The sequence below is a fragment of the Myxocyprinus asiaticus genome, chromosome 12, assembly GCF_019703515.2.
Source record: "Myxocyprinus asiaticus isolate MX2 ecotype Aquarium Trade chromosome 12, UBuf_Myxa_2, whole genome shotgun sequence".
Lineage (NCBI taxonomy): Eukaryota > Metazoa > Chordata > Actinopteri > Cypriniformes > Catostomidae > Myxocyprinus > Myxocyprinus asiaticus.
This window is the reverse complement of record NC_059355.1, coordinates 11,248,754-11,254,753: the sequence shown is the minus strand read 5'-3', so window position 1 is coordinate 11,254,753 and position 6,000 is coordinate 11,248,754. Positions and strand designations below refer to the sequence as shown.

The 6,000-nt window shown below is 35.8% G+C and overlaps 1 protein-coding gene across 1 annotated transcript in view; it reads left to right on the top strand.

The window, feature by feature from the left end:
* The first annotated feature begins 1,978 nt into the window (after window positions 1–1,978).
* LOC127448660 (semaphorin-5B-like) overlaps window positions 1,979–6,000 on the top strand; it is an 87,953-nt gene continuing 83,931 nt past the window's right edge. The window contains exon 1 of the mRNA XM_051711357.1: window positions 1,979–2,071. The gene's annotated coding sequence lies outside the window, so the exon portion shown is untranslated. The remainder of the gene's footprint in view (window positions 2,072–6,000) is intronic.

Genomic DNA, 6,000 nt, shown 5'->3' with positions numbered 1-6,000 from the left:
TTTTCTGTTTCTGAGTAACACAACATGCTTTTTCCATTTGAAAGGTACCTGACAAATAACATGGACATGAACTTTTTTAATACAAATAATAATTTTATTTCATTTGTCAGTAAAGGGTTACACTTTCGAGTCATGTGACAAAACAAGTTTGTCTTTGGGAGAAACATCAATAAAACTACATCTGGTAAGAAATCTCATTAAGATTTTACATTAAAACCTGTTTGAGTCAAAAGACTAGAGTCTCTAGTTTCATCCGATATGCCATTTTAAACATTTGAGCAATTTATCGTGAAATAGCACGCTATTAAACACAGTGACCACTGATGTGAACTATATGGTTATTTTTCCCTAAGAAATCCTCAGTGTGCATTATCACTTTGAGAATCAGTGGGTTCATCCAAAAGCTGAAATGTTTTTCTTTTAGAGGCTTTATATGGAGTTAGGATGATAATTAGGTGTATTTCAAGCTGTTCTGAGACCAATACAGACTGACAGCACACTGGAGGTTAAGTCATTCACTAAATAGCGAGCAAAGGAGCATCCTATAGCTTTCCTATGCAGCCAAGTGCATTCACTCTTAACGTCCGACCAAAAGTCCAGTTTCAGGTTGCGGATGATGTTTGCACCATTCAACATGTTTGGCGGACATGGGACAATGGTTATTAGTACTTAGATTCTGAATTTTTTAACATGTTTGGCAGTGATTGGATGATGCTGGCCATTACTTTGAATTATAATTAATTATGCTAATTTATGTTTGGTAAAATGCTTCAGCACTGGCTATCGTTTGTTTGTTTAACAGTGCAGATAGAGAACATTGAGATGTTGTTGCCAAAGTATAAAAAAATATTGTAATGTAAAAGTCAAATCAAGTCAAATAATTTGTATTTGTAGTTTTAATTTGTGCTTTTCCCAATACACATTGTTCCAAAGCAGCTTTACAGAAAATCAGCTGTAATGTCTTTAGCCTCTCAAAAACATGAATAACCAACACTACTTGAAACATAATAAAGATTTTGATAAAAAAAAAAAAAAATGTATTTTTTTTTATTTTTTTATGCACATTAATAAGGGGCTACTAGATACAATTCAAAAAGGGAAATGGAAAATGCACACAACAGTTGCACTCGGGTTTAAGGAGGGTATAAAAAAAGTGTATATTTTATATGCCGTAATGGATCATCATTTCTTTTAAGGTCTATTAAAGTCACTTAATAGATCCTGGAGTGTGACAAATACATTTTTAAAAGTACAAATTTTCCATGTATTCAATTTATATCATAGGTCATAAAAAACTGCATGATAATTACAAAATAATTATCAAAGTGCTGTTAAAAACAGGTAGCATGTCACACTGCAATCATTGCTTGACATGTCATGCCAACTACCCCAATACAATCATAATAATATGAAAATATGGTATGTAGACTTACATAAATATAATTACAATCAGTTACAATGCGAATTCCCATAGCATTCTTATTTAATTAAATGTATTACTAAACATTTCCTACAGGTGACTTTTATTTGTACCCTACCAGGTGAAAAATAAGGGGTGAATTATTTAATTATTTGTAACTGGAAACAAAAGTCATTTTGGAATTTCAGAGAGTCATGTGGAAGTCTTTGTCAGTTATTGAGGTGCATTTGGTAAAAATCTGTGTTGCATAAGTGTTTTCCTTTCACAGAAGCCAATATATGTGTGGTACTAAATTAATTGAAAATATAAATTATAAATATAGATATACAAATATTAATAAATTAAAAATAAACTTGTTAGTTAATTATTCATGAACCAAACCATAGCCATTGGAAGGTTTTGAATCGACGTCAGAACAATCTACTTCATATTTACAAGAAAACCTTTCTTATAGGCTTGTCACGGAGCAATAGCTGCACGAGCTGTTTAATATTCATGAACTAAACAGTGGCTGTAATAGGATTGGTAAACTGGCGTCCCGGTGTGAGGCAGATTGCAGAACTGTCGGCGAAAGCGCAGATGCGTTTACAGAGCTGGACGGGCTAAACATCTGTTATACCATATAAAAACGGGATCAACCGGATCGGAGAGGTATGATAATTCTTGGCGGTTTGCTTTCAGTCAGTGAGCAAAATGTGATTATCTCTGTGCGCGTACACCTCTGTGCTCGTGATCTGTGTTCGGTTGACAGAAAAAGTTGTTGTAGGAGATTCTCGATGTTTTCAGTCTTTAACAGACTGAATTTATCCTTATAATCATGCTAATAAAAAATGATTAACGCTCAAAGCATTATTAATGCTGCCCTGTGCCCTGGAGAATAATCTAAATATAATTTAACACTAATCTAATCTATTGGGTTTGGTTGAATTGTAGTGTAACATTGCCATGTTCCAAACTATTATATTTGATTTGTTTTGCAAGCATGTCTTTCTGTCAGTATGGCCATGTCTATTTAATATCTGTTTATTCACTTGAAAATGAATAAAATGAAATAATTGTACAGTAAATCTAACTGTTGTGGCATATAACAGTATTGTCTTGTTTATTATGGAGCTAGAACAATGACTAAAGTATTTGAATGTATATGACATTTGTAATGTGTCCTTGGTAAAAAACATAAAAAAAAAAAGACCCGATCTTAGTCAATTTTTGTTTGTTTCAGATGTTTCTCTTAAAAATACCTTGGGAGAAATCAAAATCTTAACAAATGAGAGAATTGTTGAAATACTGTCTGTTACTGAGCTGTAATATTAAAGTAGATAGCAAAGCTCAGACAATGTGTAAATATTTGAGTTTACATTGAAATCTCAGACTTTATGTCAGGCTTCTGTATCTTGGCAAATCTGAGCACAGTTTGAGACATTGTTAAGATCTCTTTTGAAACTCTAGAGAAGACACAAGAGAGATTTTTTCTCAGTAAAAACATCCTGAGAAGCAGGAGACTTAAGCAAAAGTGTCAGTTTGCTTTCTATTTAATCGCTTTACTGTCTTGGAGAAACAATTGAGAAATTAAAGAAATCTCACTTGTGATTTATCTTTCCTTTGGGATAAATTTCGAATTTATTTAATATTCAAAAGGACAAAACGCATTATCTCTTCAAGAGTATAGTGTTGCAGACTATGCTTTTCATATGCTAATTAGCAGTCATAGCTCTTGTTTAAAATGAGTGAACAGTATGTCTGGACTCATTAACATGAATTGGCTGTAATCTGGGTTAGGTACAGGGGTTACTGGATAAAGAAACATCCCGCCAGCACCGTTCCGTGCGTTATCAAACATTTAAAGGTGCGTTTTAAAAGACTGTTACATGAATTATTGCTGTGGCCAGAACCAAACAATTAATGTTTCATGTAGGGTTGACTTAACGGAACTGACCAATAGTCAAGATATCATGCAAGGACAACAAACCTCAATTCACCCCCTTTAAATGTCATTTGACAGTTTTTGACATGATAGTTGCATCCACCAAATGTAGCATGTATGAAATGTAAGATTAGTCATTCATTTAGTGTGGTTTTTGCCAGACTTTAAATTTGTAAATTTTTGTTTGCTATTCAGTACAATTCTGTGAGATTTGTTCGCCGGTTTTACAATCTGATCCTTTAAAAATCGACATGTAGCTTCCCAAAGTTAATGTTCCCTAAACTCCTTACTGCTGAATTACTAACAAGTGGCATCCCCCAACAGACTTTTCTTTGTCAATTTTCATCTAGCGCTACTGATAGCTGTGCGAGTAACCTCCGAGAACCAGGAAGTAATCGGGTTCAAAAAACAATGGTGGCCGTGATTCGGATTGCATTTTCCCCCTGAAATTAACTTTTTACTCTACTGACAGTTAGGTTTAGGTTTGGGGTTTGGGCTAGGGCATAGAGTTAAATAAATATTCCAGGTTCAATACAGGTTAAGCTCAATCGACAGCATTTGTGGCATAAAGTTGATTACCACTAAAATTAATTTTGACATCTCAAAAATCTGAGTGACTGTGAGGCACTTACAATGGAAGTGAATGGGGCCAATCCCTAAACATTAAAATAATTGCTGTTTCAAAAGTATAGCCAAAAGACGTAATCAGTATGCATGTTAACATGATATTAGTGTGATCAAATCACTTACTGACCTATCTGTGTAGAGTTATATCCAATTTTACAACTTCGTTGCCATGATGACGTAACGTTGTAAACCCTAAAACGACTGCAAAACAACAATTTAAACAACTATACAGCTTAAATAATACACAAGTTTTAATAGAAGAATTAATGTAAATTATAAGCTTCACATATCTGCCTTTAAACCCTCCAAAAATTGGCACAATTCACTACCATTATAATGCCTTAATGTAATCTAATTTGTTCCTTTTTTAAATTTTTTTTGTATTTATTTTTTTAAACAAAAGCAAGGACGAGTCAAAATTATTTTTGTAGTAATCAACATTATGCCACAAATGCTGTCGATTGAGCTTAACTTGTGGTGAGCCTGGAATATTACTTAAATAAAATATTGAGTTAAAATATGTGGACGTTTCACCTGTAAACTGGAGCTTTCAACAGCACTTCCAGCTTCAGCCACCTAGGGGAAGTGATTCGATTTTTTTGTTTGTTTTTTTCGATTTCAGCAGCAGAACTTTCATCCTACTTTTACCGAATTCACAGTGAGATCAGTCTGCATGAAACAAGTCATGAAACTTTGTTGTGCTGAAAGTTTTGGCCCACTATAATAGAATCGCTTAACTATTTCTTCTGTAATTTTCCTGAAATACTCAAAAATATTTAGTACTGTCAGTAAGTGACACTGTGGCCCTTGTAGAGTCTTGGCAATTCTGACGGGTTGCCATTTGAAATGTGATACCAAAGTAGCGACTTCAGTCTGTCAGCGCAATTAGTCTCCTGGACATGACCCTTCAACCCCATTCTGTCAGCTCTCTGTCTCTCTCTCTCTCTCTGTCTCTCTCTCTCTGTTTCTCTCGAATCTAACATCAGTCTGTCACTAGAGAGACATTATGCAATTTGAGAAACACAAACTTAGCAGAGTTGGACAAGGACATTGTAGAAAACTTGACATGCTCTCTAAAAGTGTGTGTAACCTCAATGCTATTTCTGGTAGTTATTTCAAATTTGATTTAACAATCTTAATTCAAATCAACATTCAACAGCGAGTGGTCCATTAGCTATCATAGATGTCCTTATTTTATTTAGTATCAGCCAGATCCTGAGTTGGGTGCTGAAGACACAAGACTTTTTGGAGGATGAGGATGTCTGCTCTGCACAGTTTAATATAATAGAATCTAGAATAGAATCTATAGCCACATCCACACTAATACGTTTTCAGTTTTTAATACTTCATGATGGTTTTCAAAGGATTTTGGGCACCAACCAGCTAAACCAGCTGAGCTCAACATCAAATTGACCAGGCTGGTAGACCACCTATAGGGCAACTAGGCCGTTAATTGACTATAGATTCAAAAGAACCGGCTCATAGGAGTCATTTGTTTGGGAATCCGACTACACTGGCTGCACTATGTTTCACACCATAGAATCAAAACAATCTGGTCTCATAGTGAAAATGTGACTGTATATACATTTTTGCAAAACTTGTTAAACGTGTCTCCAGGTACAATTCACTGCAGTTTTCAGGAGAAATGAACACTAGAGGTGCTACAACAACCTGGATTTTGCCCCTTTTCTCCCTAATTTGGAATGCCCAATTCCCAATGTGCTTTTAAGTCCTCGTGGTCACGTAGTGATTCGCCTCAATCCGGGTGGCGGAGGACAAATCCCAGTTGCCTCCGCGTCTGAGACCGCCAACCCGCGCATCTTATCGTGGCTTGTTGAGCACATTGCCACGGAGATATAGCATGTGTGGAGGCTTCACGCCATCCACCGTGGCATCCATGCTCAACTCACCACACGCCCCACCGAGAACGAACCACATTATAGCGACCACGAGGAGGTTACCCCATGTGACTCTACCTTCCCTAGCAACCGGGCCAATTTGGTTGCTTAGGAAGCCTGGCTGGAGTCAC